Below are 20,386 nucleotides of genomic sequence, written 5' to 3'. Positions count from 1 at the left end.
GTTCAGGGTGTCGCAACCCTGGAGGAAAAAAATCAGCTGCTGCTGGCCAGATGTGAGGGGGAGGGTGGAGGAGGCGGGGGCAGAGCAGTCCTGGAGACAGACAGACAGACAGAGCCTGGGATTGGGTGTTGGGGCTGGTCCCCTCTGTTAGTAGGAGGCTCCAGGAGTCCAGGTTCGGCTCTGTGGCCTCCATCCTCTGCCCCCCGAACCCCCCTGGTTTTGCCCTCACATGCAGAGAGCGCCCCCTGAGCCCCCCTTGCACTTCCCAAATCCCCCAGTGCCCCACAGAGACACCAAACCCCCGTCCTGTTGCACAGAGACTCCTGAAAATCCTCATGCACTTCTCAGAGGAACATCCCTCTCCCCAAATTCTCTTTCATCCCACAGATCCTGCTCTTCCTCCTCCCCGTCTCTCATGGGGACAGCCTTGGTCACATGGCTGGTCACACACACACGTGGGGGGCTCTAAACAGAGCATCCTCCTTTGGGACAGGCCACAGGGGACACCACGGGGGTCAGGGCAGTGCCAGGGCAGGGATTTGCTGCTCTGGGGTCCCTGTGACACCGTGTCCTCTGTCCCCAGCCCCGGAGCTGATGTCCTTCCCGTGCTGGATCACCTGGAGTGCAGCAGGGACAGCTCCAGGGGGTTGGTGGGGATCAATCCCATCGACCCTCAGCTAATGGAGAGCAGGGCTGAGCACGTCCAGGTGCCACCCGCGGGCTGTCCCCAGCGTCTGTCCTGGCTGGGGTGGCTTCATGGCAGGGCGTCCAGCATCACTGCCCGCTTGGCTGGTGATGTGTGGCCACTCTGTGCCTGTGATACCTTGGGTTTTAGCTTTTATATTTTTCAGAATCTCTGCTGCTTGGTCTGTAACTCTGAAACTTCATATTAGATGTTAGTGAGCTCTCTTCACAGGGGAGTCAGACAAAACAATTCCTTTCTAGTTGGAGAATCAAGGTAAACTGGACTGAAAAATTAGAAACAACAACGAGGGAAAGGGGGCAAAGCCAGGGGCTAAGACTTCATAGCCTGGGGCTGTGCTTGGAGAATTGACCCCAATGTGGAGATGAACCCAAACTTCTAAAAGTGTAAAACTCGTGCCCAGGATCCATCTGGGATTTGATTTGGGTGCAGCCCAAAGGCTCTTGCAGTGCCCAAGGTGGATCCTTTCAATAAATCCCGATTTTATTCCTTTTGCTCTGGCTGCTCTCTGCTCCAGCTCAGCCTTTCCAGGCTGGAGCTGAACGCTGAGGGTGAATGGACAACATGAGGGTCCCCAGGTGGGTGACAGTCACCGCTGGTGGTGAGCAAAGAGGCTTTGCAGAACTCCAGGGGTGGGTTTGGCTCGAGGAGCCACAGCCTCGCTGGTCACACCCGCGGTGTCCCCGCGTCCCAGCTGCGGGTGTTGGTGTCAGGATGTGCACAGTGCGAGGGGGCACATCGAGTTCCATCTCATTTCTCTTCTCTCTTGCACTGCAATCACCCCCGGGCGCGGCGAGAGCCAGGAAGGGGAAGCCGCGAACCTGGCCAATTAGCGCTGATGAAGGAAACTCGGTCAGCCGCGCTAATTAGCGGGGACAGGCGGGAGCGGGGACGTGTTCAGCGCAGCGTGGCGAGCTGGGGGAATTCCCGAGCTGAGGCGGTGACACGGGGGAGGGATGGAACAGGAGCAGAGCCAGAGTCACAGTGGTGACAAAAGGGACACAAGGAGCGCGGCAGGACAGAGCCCCCGGCAGGCGCTGGGGACATCGCGGGGTTTGTGGCACCGCTCCCGGGAAGGGACTTGGCCTTGGGAAGGAGCTCCTGGGATGGCAGCGAGGGAGAGGTGCGGGAGCTTTTTCACTCTCAGAGTGGTGGGAGTTAGTGAGTTAGGAGTTTCTCTGAATTTTTTGGGGAGAAATTAGGGTGCAGGACTTTTACTGTCATGCCTTCTTTCAACAAAATACCCAAGCACCTTTCACCTTTCTGAAGATCAGGCAAAGGCAATTGTAAGTGCCTGTCCTGACTGTCAGTTGTCAGGACGATTGCAAAGCCTTGAGTTATAACCCAACAAAGTCAGTGCCTGGAGCATGGGAAATGTAACCCCACAAGGGTGACTCTAGGGAGGGGCTGTGGGTTGGAGCCTCTGTGGAGCTGAGTGCCCGTGTCCCCCTCAGAGCAGGTGGGGATTCACCGGCAAACTCTGAGGTGCCCAGGCAGTCCCAGATGTTTCAGATGCTGGGGTGCTCTGAACATCCTTCTGATTTACCAAAATATGAGTATTGGTCTAAAACCGATACTCAGTTGTGATGGACAAAAGACTCTCTAACAATTTAAAGTTAGAAAGTGTTTATTTATTCAGCGCTGGGCAACAGTGTGCACTGCAAAATCACAGGTGGTCACAGAGTCTATTTATTGACAAAAGGTTCAAACTAATACATATTCAAATACCAGCCCCTCCCATCCCCTGTGTCCTATGGTAATTAGTTTGAATATCTATTAAGCAGCGTGGTTGGCTTCTTGAATTAAGTGTGGGGTCGTTTTTGTGGGGAGGGGTCTTAAAAGGAGGAAATAAGGTGAGTCTTCCTTGCCTTGAACTCTCAACCTTTTGGGGCAACTCCAATCTTTCAAAGAATGAGTTTCTGTTTGCAATTGTTTGTGTTCTTTGGACCTACCTACCAGTTTCATCCTTTCCCATTGCAAGCACAGCTGGGCAAACATAAAATGACAGGCAATCAATTATTTAAGGTTTCAGGTAACTGTTTCAAGCCCAGTTTCTTCTAACTTTTAACTAAAATCCTAATTTCTTTAAGATTAGTATTTCACTTCAACAGTCAGGAAGGGCTTGGGTTTTTCTCCATCCTGGTTCCCTCCTGCTGCTGCTCCTCCCTTTTCTCCATCTCCTTTCCCCAGCGCTGGGATTAGCTCAGCACCTCTCCCTCCCCTCCCTGTCATTGTCCTGGGTACAATCACTGCGTGGGACCTTCAGGGAATTCAGGGAACCTTCAGACTCCACACGCAGCAGGGCTGGAAGCTCTGGGTGGTACAGGAACAAATCCCAGAGTGGTGGAGACCTCTTTGTTCCCCCTCTGGGATGTGTTCCTAACTCACTTCCAGCTCCTGGCAGAGCTGGAGCATCCACATGCCACAGGTAATGCTGGTCCCACACCACCAACTTCTGGAGCCCTTGTTTGCAGCAGGTTTGTTTTGTTTTGTTTTCCCCCAATTGACCTTGAAAATCAAACCAAAACACAACAGAAAATTAAAAAAAAAAAAAAAAATTGAGCCAAGCCAGTTTTCCACTGGATCTGTGAGCTGAGCAGAGCTGTCACTCGGCCCAGGGAGGGCTGGATGGGGAGCTGGAATCTCCATCAGTCCCATCAGCAGCTCCTCCAGTCATGACTTCACTCAGCAAAGCAGGGGGGAGGGTGGAAATCACCAAAGAATCCGAGTTTTCATGCAGCTCTCTCTCAGCCCTTCCAAAGGCACCGGGGAGGTCACCCTGGGTGTGACACAGGCTCTGGGAGCCTGCCCAGAGCAGAGCCACCCCTGGGAGCTGCTGGCAGCAGGGGCCTCTCCTCCCATAAATACCCCAGCAGGGAGGGCAGCCAATGCCAGCAAAAAGCAACTGGAAATCGCAGTACTTGGGATATAAAACATCCAAAAGGGATCCAGGGGGGTGCGAGGTGAGGAGAGGGGGTATCCACAGCGGGGGATGGGGTGGGAAAGCCCCTCCAGCCCCCCGTGACATCCCCTGGGATTTTGGGATTTTAGGACTTTATTTCCCCTCACACAGCTGGTTCCTCTCACATCTCACATTCCTGGATGGGGGGAGAGGTGTTTCACCATCCTCCACATCCCTTCCTGCTCCATCAATCCACTTCCCGCTGCTGTGATTCATTATTATTTATAACAACAATAAAGCGTGCGTAGATGGAATAAAATCTGCCTTTTGCGGGCTGCAACCTCGTGACCGCGGGCAAGGAGAGGGCGGAGGGAGGGCCCTGCTGGCCCTGGGCTGCTCCCCCCGGGGCTCGGGGGCTGCCAAAGGCTCCTCCAGCACGTGGAGGAACAGGATCAACCCTCAGCCACTCTCTGGACAAAACAGGACGTGGTGGGATTTTGCCCTTTTGCAGCCTGTGTGACTTTGTGGTGACCTGCTGGGAGAACACTCTGTCTGTCTGTCTGTCTGTCTGTCCCCCTTTGTCCCAGCCATGCCGAGATCAATGTCAGGGAAGCAGCCAGAACCTGAGGTCATGGAAGAAGGGAGGGCAGGGAGGAGAGGCAGGGCAGCAGAGCCATGCTGAGGGATGAGGGCAAACCAAAGGTTCTGGGCACTGCTGTCAGGACAGAGCGGCTGGGAGGGCTCAGCTCCAGGGGACACCCCTGTAAGGGCCAAAAGGAGGGATGAGCGACTCCAGACTGGCTCTTTAAGATGCTGTTCATTGTATCCAGAGGACAAAGCAGTTTATTTATTATTTAAAATGCTGTTTATTGTATCCAGATATACAGCAATTCACGGGTCATGGGTGACAAGAGCCAAGCCCAGAGCTTTTTCAGCATCAGCTGTGGGTTTGTCTGAACCCCTCTAATTCTGGTTACAATGCATTAAATACTTTTATTTGCTAGTGCATAACAACCAATCAATACTTTTACTATTACCTATAGCCTATCACAACTACTAACATGACCATATTCGTGTTGCTGTTTTCCAATCACAAAAAGTTAGTGTGTCACAGTTTAAGCTAGAAGTTGTTTTTCAGTTTCTTTTGCAGTGGAAAATTTTGAGATTTTTTTTCTCTACTTGCAACATTGGCTTTATTGTTTGCTTGTGCAATCTTTTTCCTTGGTAAAAACATCTTTTGTTTGAAGTGGGTTTATCATTTGTTCTGGGCCATAAAACCCCTTCCAGCTCACTTTACCCTTTGCTTTCTAGTTATCCAGTAAGACTGGCTCAGCAATTCTTTTCTTCTATATCAAAACTTGCTTTCATTTCTATTCCTTCTTCAGATTCTACATTCAAAGATCTTTCTGTTACACACACATATCTGTGAGACCTTCCTGTCAAATCCTTATCCTTCCCAACACATCCCTGTGTGTATCCCCCTTCTCCTGGGCCCCCCACACTCTGCTGGAACTCGCTGTGGCCCCTGCAGTGCTGTGGGTGGCACTTGCCAGGGTTGCTGTCACCGAGCCAGCCCATGTACCGGGTCTCAGGGTCTGCTGCTGCCTCTTGTCCTGGTTTGGAGGACAGGAGTTTGTTAAGAAAGACAGGAGCCTCTCTTTGAAATAGAGAATGCAAACCCCCTCTCTCCAAATTATTATAATTTTGAAATTAAGGGGCTCTCAGGCAAAGATATGGAAATAGGAATAATAGTTCTTTACTAGGAAAGTGAAAATAGAAATACAGTACTACAAAGAACAATCCCAAACCCTGCCAGAGCCAGAATCCAAGCTGGCACCCGTCAGTCAGGCAGGGTGGTGGCAGCAGTCCCATTCCATGGTGGCTGCATCCTCCTGCAGTGACAGATGTGGCTCAGTTGGAGCAGTGCTCCTGTACAAGGTGCAGTTTCCCTCCCAAGGTGCAGTGATGATGTGGAAGGGTCTGGTTTTCCTCTGGGATCCAGTGAAAAAGGCTGCTCTGATGTTCCAAATCTCAGATTTTATCTGGGTGGGAAATGTTTGGCTCCTCCCCTGGGTGGAGCATCTCCCCATGGGATGATGGAATTTTATCAGCCATGCCCTGGAACTCAGTGGCCATGAACAGGAGAGATCTCCTGGAGGGAGGATGGGTTGTGGAAGGATAAAGGACACTGCCCCAGCTGATTTAACAAATGATCCATTAACAGGAGATATCCCCACAGAGATCAGGATCACTGCCCCACCTGGTATCAACAGATGGTTACAGAATTCACACTTTTGGTCACATTCTATATTGCAACCTAAGACACCTCTGCAGGCAGGAACATCCCTCTGCTCCCCCAGAGCCCAGGGCTGCCCCCCCAAACTCTGCCCCAGGCTCTGGGGAGCTGCTGGAAGCACAGAACCAGGCAGGGTTAATTCCCTCACAGACACCTCCAGCCTCCATTAACCACAGGGATTTGGGGCAAAGGCAGAGCTTTGCAAACCACCCCCACCAAAAAAAAGAAGGCCAAGAAAAGCCAAAATGCTCCTCTGGCAAGGTGCAGGTTCTGCCATGCCCAGTGCTGCCTGCCTGACCCTTCTCCCTGTGGCACAAAAAATGCTCAGTTGGGGAAGGGGGTTTTTGGCCCCCTCAGATGCACCCTGGTCTTTTCTTCTTTTCTTCTTTTCTTCTTTTCTTCTTTTCTTCTTTTCTTCTTTTCTTCTTTTCTTCTTTTCTTCTTTTCTTCTTTTCTTCTTTTCTTCTTTTCTTCTTTTCTTCTTCTTCCTCTTCTTCATGTGGTGGTAGTGATGATGATGATGGTGGAGGAAGAGAGAGGAAGAGAGGAGGGTGTCTCTTCCCAATGCAGGATTCCTGTTTACAAATTTTTACTAAAAACACGATTCTGAAGCATTTCTTCTTAACCTATTAGAATTCTAGTTTTTTAGTACGAAAGTTTACATATAATCTACACATATCTGTTTTGTATGAAAAATGTAAGCAAAAAAATAATATTTTTACTGTATTTTTATATTATTTTACCACATTTTTATATTATTTTAGCACATTTTTATATTCTTTTACCATATTTTTATTATGTCTAAAACCATGTTTTTAAGCTCTCACTGAGACTTGGTTTTGCTTTTCCAGGGTCTCTGGGAGCAGGAAAGGGAAGGGATCCTGCAGTGTTGGGGTGTGTTCCTGTCATGGGGGACAGGGATGTGTGTGCCACAGAGCCCAGCACATCCTGCTGGCCAAGCTTTGGGAGCCACTGCAGGTTTTGGTTCCCAGACACATCCTGGACACCTCCTCTCCTGCCCCACAGGGTGGGATTTGATTTGGGATTTCAGAAGAGCCCTCCTGGGTGAGCTCCAGGTGACACAGACTGGGCACAGGGAAGGGAGAGCAGCCAAGGGGTGCAGGAGGAAAAGAACCCCCCAAAACTCCAGAGATGGGGGAGGAGGAGGAGGAGGAGGAAGAGGAGGAGGGAGAATGGGGAAGGGTCTCTGGGTGCCAGGGGAGAGGGCCAGCCTGGTTCCCTTCAACCCAGTGCAAGAGATAATCCACAAGAGTGCAGGAAGAAAATGTGTTTTGTGCCATTAATAGCTTCAAAAATATTTTAAAATGGTGTTTTTTTTAATCTCTCCCCCATCCTTTTTTACCTCGTGTTTTAGCTTGTGCTTTAAAGTGTGCTTGCTAGCCCAGCAGTACGTGTAGGGAATTTATAAATCAATGGATATATTGGGGGGATGTGGGATTAAAATATGTGGAGCCTGGAGCTCTACACAGTGCTGGGGGGTGCCTGATGTTGTCAGAGACTGAGAATCCTCCCCCAGTGCTGCAGCACCCCAGGGTGATGAGGCTCAGGGGTCCCTCCCAGCCCCTGCAGAGATTTGGGGTGTCCCCACCCCCGAGGTCTCTCTGAGGCCACCCCAGCCTGGCTTCCCTCCATCCCCCTGGTCCCTGCAGTCAGGCCTAGTGCCAGGTTTAAACAATTATTTTTATCCTGGCTTTTTTTCCCTCTCTTCTTTTCACAGGGCACTGTGGGCCTCCCACTCCTCAATTAGCAACTTGTCATTGACAAGCTCATCAAAAGGCTGCTAAAAAAACCCAAACTGAGATTTGATGCAAACTAGGGCAATAATCAGGTCTGTGCCCTGGTTTTTAAATTATCCCTGCGTGTCCATGCCTGGGGACTCACTCCTGAAAGCCTCAGGGAGCCAGTGCTGCTCAGCTGGCTCCATCCCACACCTCTGCAGAACGGGGACTCTCGGGTGGGAGAGGGGCTGGGGAAGAGGCAGGGACATTTTGGGACACAGACCTGGCTGGTGGCCACTCTGGTGACCCCCACCTCAGTGAGGAGCCCTGCCTGGGTAGGAGAGGGTGGGGTTGGCCTCAAGGAGGGATTGGACACCCCTTGGAGCGCCCAAGGTGAGGTGCCAGCAGGATTTGGGCAGCAAAACTGAGAACTCAGCCCCAGAGCAGGAGCACAGCCCAAGCTGGGATCTCCCTGTGCTGCCCTGAGCTCAGAACCAGTCCCAAGGACAAACCCCTCCCGTGCCACCAAGCCAGGGCCACCTGGAGCAGCGTTTGTCCAGCCAAAGTGGCCATCTGGGAGAAGGTGTCCTTCATCCCAGCAGGGCAGCAGGGAGCTGCAGCCTGGCCCAGTTCTGGCTGGTTTGACCTCTAAACTCAGTCAGGGCTGGGCTGCTGCTCCTGTGTGACTGTAAGGACAGGGGGACACTCTGGGGGTCCCCAGGAGGGACACTGCTGTCCCAGAGCTGTCCCAGAGCTGTTCCAGAGCTGTCACACCCTCGGGGGCACAAAGGCTTTGCTGTGGCCAGGGCTCTGCTTGCTGCTTTGTCCCTGGGCAATGACAACTGGCAGGACAGCAAGGGTGGCTCCTGTCCTCCCCACTTGCCACCCACCTGGCTTTCAGCCCTGGTGACACCTCCATCCCCCAGAGGCTCTGAGACAGCACACCTGCCGTGCCAGGGTGGATTTCTGGGGCAGGGAGCAGCATTTCCAGCCTTGTGCAGGGATGTGGTGGCAGTGCCCAGCCCAACCCAGCTGTGATGCTGCTCCAGCTGCCCCCTCCAGCCTGGATGGGACCCCTGCAGCTCAGTGCCACGAGGCTCTGGGTTCAGCTCTGTACCAGCTAAGTTATGATATGGAGACAAAAATCACATTTTTGTACCCAAAATCATGTTTATTTCGCCATCTTTTTAACATGAAAGCTCTCACCCTGCTCTCAGAGCATTCCTTCCCCACAGCTGCAAAGCCATGAGAAAAAGGGAACTGGTACAAGGAAATAAAAATGCCAGGCAGGGCTCCAGGCTGGCCCGGATTCAGCTCACATTTCCCAATTTCTGTCTCATTTTAAAGCTTTCCAGGGCATTTGGCAGCTCCTGCCTGCCCTGAGCAGCCCTGGCACCTCGCCGTGAGGGTGGCACAGCTCTTGGCCCCAGCAGGAACTCTCTCACACCCCTGGTGCTGGGAAGGCAGCGGGACCAGTGCTTTAATTGTCCAGCCCCGTGCATCCTGTGCATTCCCAGTTCATCCTGTGCATTCCCTGTGCATTCCCTGTGCATTCTCTGTGCATTCCCTGTGCATTCCCTATACATTCCCTGTGCATCCCCTGTGCATTCCCAGTTCATCCTGTGCATTCCCTGTGCATTCCCTGTGCATTCCCTATACATTCCCTGTGCATTCCCTGTGCATTCCCTGTGCATTCCCTATACATTCCCTGTGCATCCCCTGTGCATTCCCAGTTCATCCTGTGCATTCCCTGTGCATTCCCTGTGCATTCCCTGTGCATCCCTTGTGCATCCCAAACATTCCCTGTGCATTTCTTGTGCATTCCCAGTGCATCCTGTGCATTCCCTGTGCATTCCCTGTGCATTCCCTGAACATCCTGTGCATCCCCTGTGCATTCCTTGTGCATTTCATGCATTTCCTGTGCATCTCATGCACTCTCTGTGCATCCCATTCATTCCTTGTGCACCCCACGCACTCCCTGTGCATTCCCTGTGCATCTCCTGCACTTCTTGCCCCCGTCACCCCTTCCTGAAGGGATGGGGAGGGCTCAAACCCTGTGTCCAGTGCTCCATTCAACACCCCTGCAGCAACAGGGGAGCTGTGGCTCACTCAGCTTTCAGCGGGGAGTCCCTGCACAGTAAATTCTTCTAAATCCAAAATTTCTCTCCCTTTTCCAGCACGGGAACGTCCCCACCTCCTCCCGAGGGCTCATCCCCGCTCGCTGCTCGGGCTCCGCTGGATCCGCAGCCCCTGGGATGGCAGAGGGAGCGCGTTGGGAGCATCGTGCCCTGCACAAAGAGCATCTCCGAGCGCTGTCACTGCCGGGAGGGGACCGGTGGCACTGCCACGTGCGGGGAGGGGCGCAGGGGACACGCTGTGCTCGGCTCGCTCAGCTTTGTGTTCGAGCTTCCGACCCGCCGTGTGATAACGAGCCCCAGACACGCCCCAAATGCTATGAAAAAATGGAATTATTATTGCTACTGAGATGTTGAATGAATATAAAAGCTCGGAGCAGTCTGCCCCAGTGGAAGGTGTCCCTGCCCATGGAGGGGGGTGGGGACAAGGTGAGCTTTAAGGTTCCCCCCAAACCCCAAACCTTTCTGGGTCATAGTGCTGCCCGTTGAGAGCTCTGGGGTTCTGTGGGGTTGGGGTGAAAACAGGGGGATGCCTGAACCCTGAACGTGCAGGTCTGACCCCGTGGTGGGAGTGTCTGCACTGCCCGGTGTCCCCAGTGTCCCCAGTGTCCTCAGTGTCCCCAGGGTCCCCAGTGTCTTCAGTGTCCTCAGTGTCCCCAGGGTCCCCAGTGTCCCCAGCGTCCCCAGAGCTCTCAACGGGCTTCTCCCCCTGCTTTTCCCATCACCTCGTTTTCAGAAGGAGGTGACAAGAATTGGAGCATCCTTGGACACTGAAAAAGGCAGAAAGCTGCTGCACCCAAACGAGCTTTCAGTAAATAAAATAGTTGCACTCTGGGACCTGTGCATGGTTGGGAAGGGTGGTTTGCTCCCCTCCTGGCTCTTGGGGATGTTTGTGGCAGGGTTTGGGCTGTTTTAGCTCTCCTGTCTCACCTTGGGTCTGTCCCTGCTGACAGCTGGAGGGTCAAAGGCTTCAGGCAAGGGGAGAGAAACCATCTGTGGTTCTGGGCAGAAAGGCAGGGACAGGGTAAAGCCACATCACTCAGTGCTGGGGTGACAGCTGGGGACCCCAGGTCTGATCTTGCAGGGTTCTGGCTCCTGGTGGAGTTAACAGTGAACAGCTCTGCCACAGCTTGTGCCTTACATATTTTAAGTTCTTTTCTTGTTCTAATTTAATATATTTATAACCATGAGGTAATGGAGAGATCCACAACAGCCCAGCTTCACCTGGGGCCGGCACAGAGCCTGGCTGCTGTCACATCCCTGATGTGAAAAAGAGCTGGGGAGGTGGAGAAGGGAATAGGACTGGAGAGAAGGCATTGGCACCCTCTGCTCTGGGAGAGTGAGAGTGGTTAGGTTTTTTTTTTTTAAATTGTTTGGACTTGGTTGTTTATAAAATCTCATTTAAAGTACAGAGAGCTTTTCAGCACTTTTAGCTGTCAAGCCAAAAGTGAGAAAATGGAGATGTATCTAGGTAGTTGTAAGGTCTTTTGAAGCTTAACTATTCAATTAAAAGCTGACATCTGTATTGTTTATATTTTTGACTCAATAATCAAACACCTGTGACCCTTACTGCAGTACTTTCCATCCAACCAAAAAATACTGCCTGAAATCATGAAGAAGAAGGAATTAAAAGGAAGAGACAGTGCTTAAGAACATCCATCTTGTCCTGTACCTATTACTGTATTCTAAACCCCCAAATTCCAAACCCTTCCCCATGTGAAATCACACTTCTATCCAAACCACACACCAGTGATTTTCACTCCATCACTCACATTTGGAAGCCTTCAAGACCAAAGCAGTGTTCTCCAGGGTCAGTGCCAGAAAGCACAGAAAGTGTAAAACTCCCAGGCTTTAGGGTGTCAACAGGAGAGTCCCCAGTGCATCCTGTGCATTCCCTGAGCATGTCCTGCATTCCCAGTGCATCCTGTGCATCCTCAGTGCATCTTGTGCATTCTGTGCCTTCCCTGTGCATCTCATGCACTCCCTGTGCATTCCCAGTGCATTCCCAGTGCATCCCATGCATCTCCAGTGCATCTTGTGCATCCTGTGCATTCCCTGTGCATCCCCTGTGCATCCTGTCTATTCCCTGTGCATTTTCTGTGCATTCTGTGCATGTCCTGTGCATTCCCAGTGCATCCTGTGCCTTCCCTGTGCATTCCCTGTGCACTCCCTGTGCATCCTGTACATTCCATGTGCATCCTGTGCATTCCCTATGCATGTCCTGCATTCCCTATGCACCCTGTGCCTTCCCTGTGCATTCCCTGTGCATCCCGTGCAATCCCAGTTCATCCTGTGCATTCCCAGTTCATCCCGTGCATTCCCAATGCATTCCCAGTTCATCCCGTGCATTCCCAATGCATTCCCAGTTCATCCCGTGCATTCCCAGTGCATTCCCAGTTCATCCTGTACATTCCCAGTTCATCCCATGCATTCCCAGTGCCTCCTGTGCATTCCCAGTGCATCTCGTGCATTCCCAGTACATCCCGTGCATTCCCAGTGCATTCCCTGTACATTCCCAGTACATTCCCAGTTCATCCCGGCCCGGCCCAGCGCTATGCTGGCAGATGCTGCCCCCAGGCTCTCACAGGGCTGTACCAGCACAGCCCCCCCAGCTCCCCCCACTCTTCTCCATTATCCCGCTAAGCCCAGCCTGGCCTGCCGGCGCTGTGTCCCAATAACCAGACCCAGACAGGGGTTTTTCCCCTTAAGAAGCCTTTGTGGCTTAAAGCCTGAGCTCATCCAGCTCATGACGCCACGGCCGAGGCAGGAACCCCGAATTAGAGCAGCTCGGGGCACGGGGGGAGAGGGCACGGGGTGACAGTGGCACTGCCCCGCCACCTCGGGAGATGCATTTTTACACCTGGGAGGAGGCGACCTGCTCAGGGATATGAAGCAGCAGCTGAATTATTGCCCAGGCGGTGCAGGCGAGAGGATTTAACTCTTTCAGGGCTGAAAATCTTCCCGTACTGCTTTCCCCAGCTCCTGAGGCACGTGAAACCGTGCAGGAGGAAGCTGTGGGATTGAAAAGTCTTTTGGGGACTGTAAATACCAACCACAAACCGAGCACCGCTCTCTCACCATCACCCCTGAAAATCCCCCCTCGTCCCTCCTTGCTGATTTGCCTCCTCTGCGAACGGGGGAGGATGGAACTGTGCCACAGGGGACAGGAGATGTCACTTCTGGCCCTAAAAATCAGCAAAGCAAGAGAACCGTGGGGTGTGCGCGGAGGTGGCTCTGCCAGGACCGTCACACGCAGGTCACACAGAGAGCCCCCAACCTGGGCATCTCCCTCCCCTTCCCAGACGTCCCCTGCTCCCGTGTTATTTTTTTTTTTTGGCTCAGTGTGGGTCGCAGCCCCTGGGGCGCTGGCAGCAGCAGAGATGAAGCATTTGGTGAGCGCAGACAACACAGGGAGCATTCAGAGCTGCCAGGCTTTGTGCGCTGAGCCCCCGGGGCTGCAGGAAGGGGGGTGAGGGGTCCCCCCAGCTGCCAGCTGGGCTGGGGCAGAGCTGGACAGGGCTCAAAGGAAGCAGGAGCCTCAGTCAATGCTCCGCTTGTCCTCCTGCCTCTGCAAAGCTTCCTCTGAGCCAGCGGCCCCTTCTCCCCTCCGGGCTTTGCTCTCCCACGGTCCCAATCCTCATCCCTGCAATTGCAGAGAGAGCTTCTCGCTCCTCCGGGCAGAGCCATCCTCCTCCCACAGCCCGGCTGACCCTCCCCAGCACGGCATGAACCCGGCAGGCTGCTCCTTCCTCCTTCTCTCCTTCCCTCCTTCCCTTCTCCCTCCTTCCCTTCTCCCTCCTTCCCTTCTCCCTCCTTCCCTCCTCCCTCGTTTCCTTCCTTCCCTCCTCCCTCCTTTCCTCCTTCCCTCCCTCCTCCTTCCTTTCCTCCTTCCCTTCTCCCTCCTTTTTTCCTCCCTCCTTCCATCCTTTCTTCCTTCCCTCCCCCTCCCTCCTTTCCTCCTCCCTCCTTCCATCCTTTCTTCCTTTCTTCCTTCCCTCCCTCCCTTCTCCCTTCCTCCTTCCCTCCTCCCTCCCCTCCGCTCCCTGCAGCTCCCAATTACTCCCTCACGCCCCCGCCGTCGCTCTCATCTTTCCCAACCTCTGAATTTTCTCACATCCTCCCACCCTTTTATTCCATAAATGGATCCCATTGCTTTTTTTAACCCGGACAAACCGTGAGGATCCGCCACATCCTGTGCAGGGGAGGGCTGGGAAGAGACAGCTCGGCTTTTAAACCTGCCCCTCCCAGCTCCATTCAACTCTTACTTCTACCGGGGACACGAACACCTCCAGTTGATGGTTTCACATGCCTCCTCCATTCCCCTTCCCTGAATTAAGCAGCTCCAGGGCTGTCCCGTTCCCTTTGCTGCCTCCCTCTGCGCCTGATCTGGCTCATGAGGTCCCTCCTCAGGCAGCAGAGCCAGAGCTGCAGGCAGCTCAGCTAAATTAAAACAAAGGGGAAAAAAAAATAAAAGCCACTGCTGTGGTTGTTTTTCCTTCCCCTCTTTCCTTCCCCAGGGATTTCTGGATCTCAAGGGGGCTTTGAGGTTTTAGCTGCTGCAGACTTTACATGGAAACCCAACACATCCACGTTTTGCTCCAACTGGAAATCAGCTTGGAGCATCCCTCTGCTCGTGGAGTTAAACGGGAAAAGGATCCAGGGCAGGAAAATCCTTTTGAGATCATCAAATCCCAGAATGGTGAAAGGAACATTACCAATCATCTCATTTCAACCCCTGCCATGGGCAGAGACCCTTCCCCAGCCCCAGGCTGCTCCAAGCCCTGCCCAGCCTGGCCTGGGACACTCCCAGGGATGGGACAGCCCCAGCTGCTCTGGGCACCCTGTGCCAGCCCTGCCCAATTCCTGCCCAAAATCCCATCCAGCCGTGCCATCCCCTATGTCCTGCCCCTCCATCCCTTGTCCCCAGCCCCTCTCCAGCTCTCCTGGAGCCCTTTGAGCACTGGAAGGGGCTCTAAATTCTCCCTGGAGCTTCTCCTCCCCAGCACTCCCAGCCCCCAGAGCCACCAAGCATCCAGGTGAGATCCCTCTGCATCCCTTCACTCTCAGTCTTTTGTTTTTCCCTACTGAAATATTGTCAGAAATATTCCTACCACTCTCAGCCTGCCTGATGTAATTTGTTTCCTGCCTTTTAACCAATTAACAACCGGGTTGAAGCCATGTAGGAACCTCCCCTCTCCTCCCACAGGGGCTCAGCTTCTTCAAGATCCCCCTTTGGAACTCCAGGTGGGTTTTGTCAACATGCCATCATCAGCAGGACAGGAAAACAGCAGACAACTTTAATAGCATTTTAAAAATGTTGTTTTATTACTTTAATAGCATTTAAAAAAAGAATATTTATGGCCTGAGCAAGGGATTGCTGGGCTGGAACCCCTTGCCCAATGATGCTGGGGTTTTTTTTCATCCCCAGCAGATCTGCTCGGAGATTGCAGTGGTTTTGGACAGGATTGACAAAACATTTCAGGAAACTCAGAACTTTCTGCATCTACCTACAGCACAAAGATTTCTGTCCCAGTGTGATTTTGTCACTGTCACCACAACCTGTGGCTGTGTTTGGGGTTAGAGATGAACATCACCAACTTCTGTCCCACAAAGCAGGGACTTTGGGGTGAGGGGAAATGTGTCTGATCTCTGCACCAGTGTGTGGTTTGAGGAATCAGAGTCCCCCCACACCCAGCTCCTGCTCCCCCCCTGGGCTGCCACTGATGGATTTGGGATCTCAGAATCCCCCACACTCACACCCAGCCCCTGCTCCCTCCCTGGGCTGCCCTGATGGATTTGGGATCTCAGAATCCCCACACCCAGCCCCTGCTCCCTCCCTGAGCTGGCACTGATGGATTTGGGATCGATTTTCTGCCTTCACTTCCCCGTGTGAGCAGAGGGCAGAGCTGTGGCGTGGAGGGGACAGGGAAGGACACAGGTTGAGTCACTGGAAGCACGGAGTAGCTCTGGGGGGAGGACAAGCACTGAGCCAGGCCAGGACACTGAGCCCCTGTGTGGTCCTGGCAGCCACTGGGGTTTTTGGGGGTCTCACACAGTGTGTGTGGGCTTTGGGAGCTGGGAAGGGTCTCTGAGGATGCTCCCAGTGAGAACTTTGGGATGAACTCATTCCAAGGCACTCCAGGGGTGTGGGAGGCTGAGGAAGGATGTTGTGACCTGGATCCTCACCTCTGTGCTTCATGCACTCCCCTCCAGCTTTCCTGCATTCTAGATTTCTAAAAACTCCTCCCTCGATGATGCTGCAGCTTTTCCCTCTCCCTGACCTCCCTCCCCCACAAAGGCTCCTCCAAGCAGCAGCCCCAGGGCTTTTCCCATCCCCTCCCAGGCTGGGGATGGAGCTGCTGGATGGGCACAGAGCCTGGGCAGGCTGGGAATGGAGATCAGAGCTGAGCTCCTCAGCAGCCGTGAGGAACAGCCACTAAAAATGGAGCCCTGTCTCTCTCTGCCCAATTAAGAAATGCCTAAATCAGTTTTATAATTTAGGCAATTATAATTTATAATATTTTTATAATTTAGACTTAAAATACCTAAATTATTTTTACTTTTAACCCAATAACCAACCACCCATGACCCAAAATGCAGATTTTTCTATTCAATCACACAAGATCCCTCAAACACATGAAGAGAAAGGTGAAGAAGGACAAAACCTCCACCCTAAAACCTCCACCTTGCTTTACATACTATATTCTAAAACCTTAAACTAAGTTTTCCTGTTGGAGCCCAGAAAATCTGGGATTTTTGAGCTTTCTGTGCTGTCTGACACAGTGTTTCAGGAGAACACTGAAGACTTCAAATTTGAGTGATGGAGTTAAAATCACAGGTGTGTAGTTAAACAGAACTGTGTGATTTCACATGGGGAAGGGTTTTAAATTTAAGGTTTTTAGAATTTAGTTATAGGTATGGGACTAGATGGAAATTTGGGTGTTTCTTTCTGTCTTCTTCCTTCTCCTTCATGATTTCAGGCAGTAATTTTTGGTTGGACAGTCAGTGCTGCACTGAGGGTCACAGGAGTTTGGTTATTAGGTCAAAAGCATAAATAATACAGGTGTTAGCTCTTTATTAGGCTGTTTGGATTTAAAAGACCTTGTAACCAGTTGGATTCAGCTCCATTTTGCTCACTTTTAGCTGGTAGCCAGAAGTGTTGCAGAACTCTCTGTACTTGAGATAAGATTTAATAAACAACCAAGTCCAAACACAAAAAATTCATCTCCTTTGTGTGTTTAATCCTGACTCTGAGTGAAGACAGAAGAAAATGAAGACAGTGCATTAATTAAATGGTGCAGATACCACCTCTACAAGTGTGTGAGGAAGAAAAAATACCTGTTAAGGCTCAAGGTCTTTACATTTTCGCCATGGGACATTACACACTTCTATCCAAACTCCACAGCCACAATCCCAGTTCCATCACTCCATTTTGGCAGCTTTCTCCACAGCCTCAGGTCAGATGCAGAGTTCTCCTGGGGGTCAGTGCCTGCCAGTACAGGAAGTTGAAAATTCTCAGTGGCAGGGTTGGGTCAGCAAGGCTGGGCTAAGCACAGAGCCCACCCAGGCCAAGATGCAGAAGAGCTCTTGCAGTCATGGAATTATTGAGGTTGGAAAAGCCTCTGAGACCATCGAGTGCAACCATGGCCTGGGCACTGAGCCATGTCCCCAGGGCCACATCCCTGTGGCTTTTGGACACTTCCAGAGATGGTGACGCCAGCCCTGGGCAGTTCCAGGGTTTCACCAATCTTTCAGAGAAGAAATTGTCCCTAATATTCAATCCAAACATCCCCTGGTGCAATCTGAGGCTGTTCCTCCTCCTGTCCCTGTTCCAGGAGCAGATCCCAAATCCCCCCGGTGTCCCCTCCTGGCAGGGACTTGTGCAGAGCCAGAAAATCCCCCTGAGCCTCCTTTTCTCCAGGCTGAGGCCCCCCAGCTCCCTCAGGGATTCTCCAGCCCCTTCCCAGCTCCCTCAGGGATTCTCCAGCCCCTTCCCAGCTCCATTCCCTTCCCTCAATGTTATTTTAAATCCCTGTTCTTTTCTGCATGTAACAGATGAGCAAAAATCCCACTACCAGCACAGGCTGTGGAAACTTTGGAGATTTCTCCTCATGCTTCTCCTGGCTTTTCTCCTTCTCCTGATCTTTCTCCTCTTCCTGTGTGAGAAATAGAAAAGTTGTAGCATCATCCCTTCTACCTCTCTGCTCTGATTTTCTTCTTCCAAATGCCTGGCTGAGAGATCTTCCTCTCTCACTCTTTTTACCCTGGTAGAAGGTGGTTGAGGCTGGAACCAGATGACCTTTAAATGTCCCTTTCAATCCCAACTCTTCAGTGTTTTTATGATTCCAAGAAAAACTTGGGCCTCATTCCTGGGCAGGAAAACAGAGGAGGGCACAGTGGAAGGTGCTCAGGGGTGGAGAAGCTATTTTGGATCTGGATTAAAAGGCTAGAACACGTCAGCAACCACAAAAATCCCAGCTGGCACTGTGGCCCATGCCATGGTTTCCTTGACAGCTGAGAGGAAGAACAAACACTGCACAATAAGAGCAGGTACTGCTTTGGTTTTTTATTTTTATTTTTTTTTCCATCCCTTCCTGTTGGAACCCAGAAAACCTGGAATTTTTGAGCTTTCTGTGCTTTCTGGCACTCACCCTCAAAAGAACACAGCTTTGGACTTGAGGCCTTGGAGAAGGCTCCCAAAATTGAGTGATAGAGTTAAAATCACTGGTATTTAGTTAAAATAGAAGTGTGTGATTTCACATGGTGAAGGGTTTGGAATTTGGGTTTTAGAATACAGTAATAGGTGCTGTATCCTAAACCCCCAAATGGAGGTTCCTGGGCAGTGGCTTCTTCTTCCTTTTTATTCTTTCTTCTTCTTAATTTCAGGTTATAGTTTTTAATTAGATAGTTCAGCCTTAAAACCTTGTAAAACGAGCAAAATCTAGCTCCACTTTCTTGCTTTTAGCATTTTAGCTGAAAGTGCTGCAGAACTCACTGTGCTAGAGACAAAAATTAATCAACAACTGAGTCCAAACACGAAAATTCCATCTCTGGTGCTTCAATCCTCACTCAGTGCAGGCAGAGGAAAAAGAAGCCACTGATGTGTGGTGCCAACAATCCCTTCCAGCCCAGGCAAGGAAAACACAGAGCCCATGCAGAGGTTTAGTTGCACTACTTAATTTTTTTCTTTTTTTTTTTTTCCTTTTTTTTTCTTTTTTTTTTTGTTTTCACTCAGAGTTAAAATTGAAAACACAAAGGAGCCGAAGTTCTTGTTCAGACTTGGTTGTTTATTAAATCTTATTTAAAGTACAGAGAGCTTTGCAACACTTTTAGCTACCAGTTAAATGCCAGTAAAACAGAAGTGAATTTAACTCATTACAAGGTCTTTTAAAGCTAAACAGTTTAATAAAGAGCTAACACTTATTTATATTTTTGACATAAGAGCTAAACACTTGTGACTTGCAGTGTAGAGCTATTTAACCAACAATTATCTACCTGAAACTAGGAAGAAGAAGGGAAAAGGAGGAACAAGGAAAGGAAGATGGGGTGATGCCCAAGAATTTCCCGCTTGCTCCATACCTATTACTATATTCTAAAACCCTCAAATTCCAAACCCTTCACCATGTGAACTCACACACTTCTATTTAATTACACACCAGTGATTTTAACTCCATCACTCAAATTTGGAGCCTTTCACCAAAGCCTCAATCCAAAACAGTTCTTTTGGGGGTCAGTGTCAAAAAGCACAAAAAATTCCAAACTCCCAAATTTCTGGATTCCAACAGATGTGTGAGAGCAGCGTGGCAGGAGCAGGGGTTGGATCCCAACCTCTGGAATTCCTCAGGGAACCTTTGTGAGCAGCAGCCTCTGCTCTGCTCCAGAAAATGCCGTTTTTTTCCTATTCCACAATAAACAGCAAATATTCCACGTCCAGGCACAGGGTGAAGTCCAGTGGGGGGATGGAAACACATCCAGCTCCCCCCTTTGGGTGGGAGGGAATGGATTAAAGCCCAGACTGCCCGGCAGCACCTTCCTCTTGGGGAACAGGAGCTGGGGGACGCTCCACGAGATTTTTGGGCATTTTCCTAAATCCTTTCCCTTCCTCAGAGCCCCCAGCTGGTTTTGGCTACCCACTCCCGCCGCTCCTCTCATCTCCCCCAGGGTTTTGTCCCTCTCTGCTCAGCCCAGTTGTCCCCTGGAGCTTCTCCCACCCCCTCTAATCCCCCTTTCACTCCCGTGCTGCCGCCCCGGCCCTAAGCAGATTAACCCGGGCGCAGCTGCTCGTCCTGCCCGGTGTCCCCACGTGCGGGGGGGACACATGCACGGCCACCACCCCAGTGCCAGCGCAGCTCTGGTGCCCTCTCCCGTCCAGCCCCAGCCCCGGAGGAGCTCCCCAACAGGGTGGGATGTGCTGGGAGCAGGCATTAGTAGGGTATTAGTAGGGTATTAGTAAGGTAGTAGTAGGATATTTCTCCCCCACACCAGGTAGCCAACCTCACCTACTGGTCCGGTTTGGTTTTTTTTTCTGTGTGGGAACCTCCCAAATTTGAAGACATCCCTCGTGGAGCAGCAACGAGGCAGATTTTCAAAGGCGATTAGAGCCCCAATCCT

General features: G+C 51.5%; 1 long non-coding RNA gene across 1 annotated transcript; it reads right to left on the bottom strand.

Annotated features, from left to right (window-relative positions):
- Nucleotides 1-11,442: 11,442 nt before the first annotated feature.
- Nucleotides 11,443-14,214, bottom strand: LOC117003237. Its single transcript, XR_004419489.1, has 2 exons — nt 13,949-14,214; nt 11,443-12,960 (listed from the first exon to the last, which is right to left on the bottom strand). It is a non-coding gene; the product is annotated as an uncharacterized LOC117003237 (long non-coding RNA).
- Nucleotides 14,215-20,386: the final 6,172 nt, after the last annotated feature.

Source organism: Catharus ustulatus, chromosome 15, assembly GCF_009819885.2.
Source record: "Catharus ustulatus isolate bCatUst1 chromosome 15, bCatUst1.pri.v2, whole genome shotgun sequence".
NCBI lineage: Eukaryota > Metazoa > Chordata > Aves > Passeriformes > Turdidae > Catharus > Catharus ustulatus.
The sequence above is the reverse complement of the archived record's forward strand: the minus strand, read 5'-3'. Positions and strand labels throughout refer to the sequence as shown.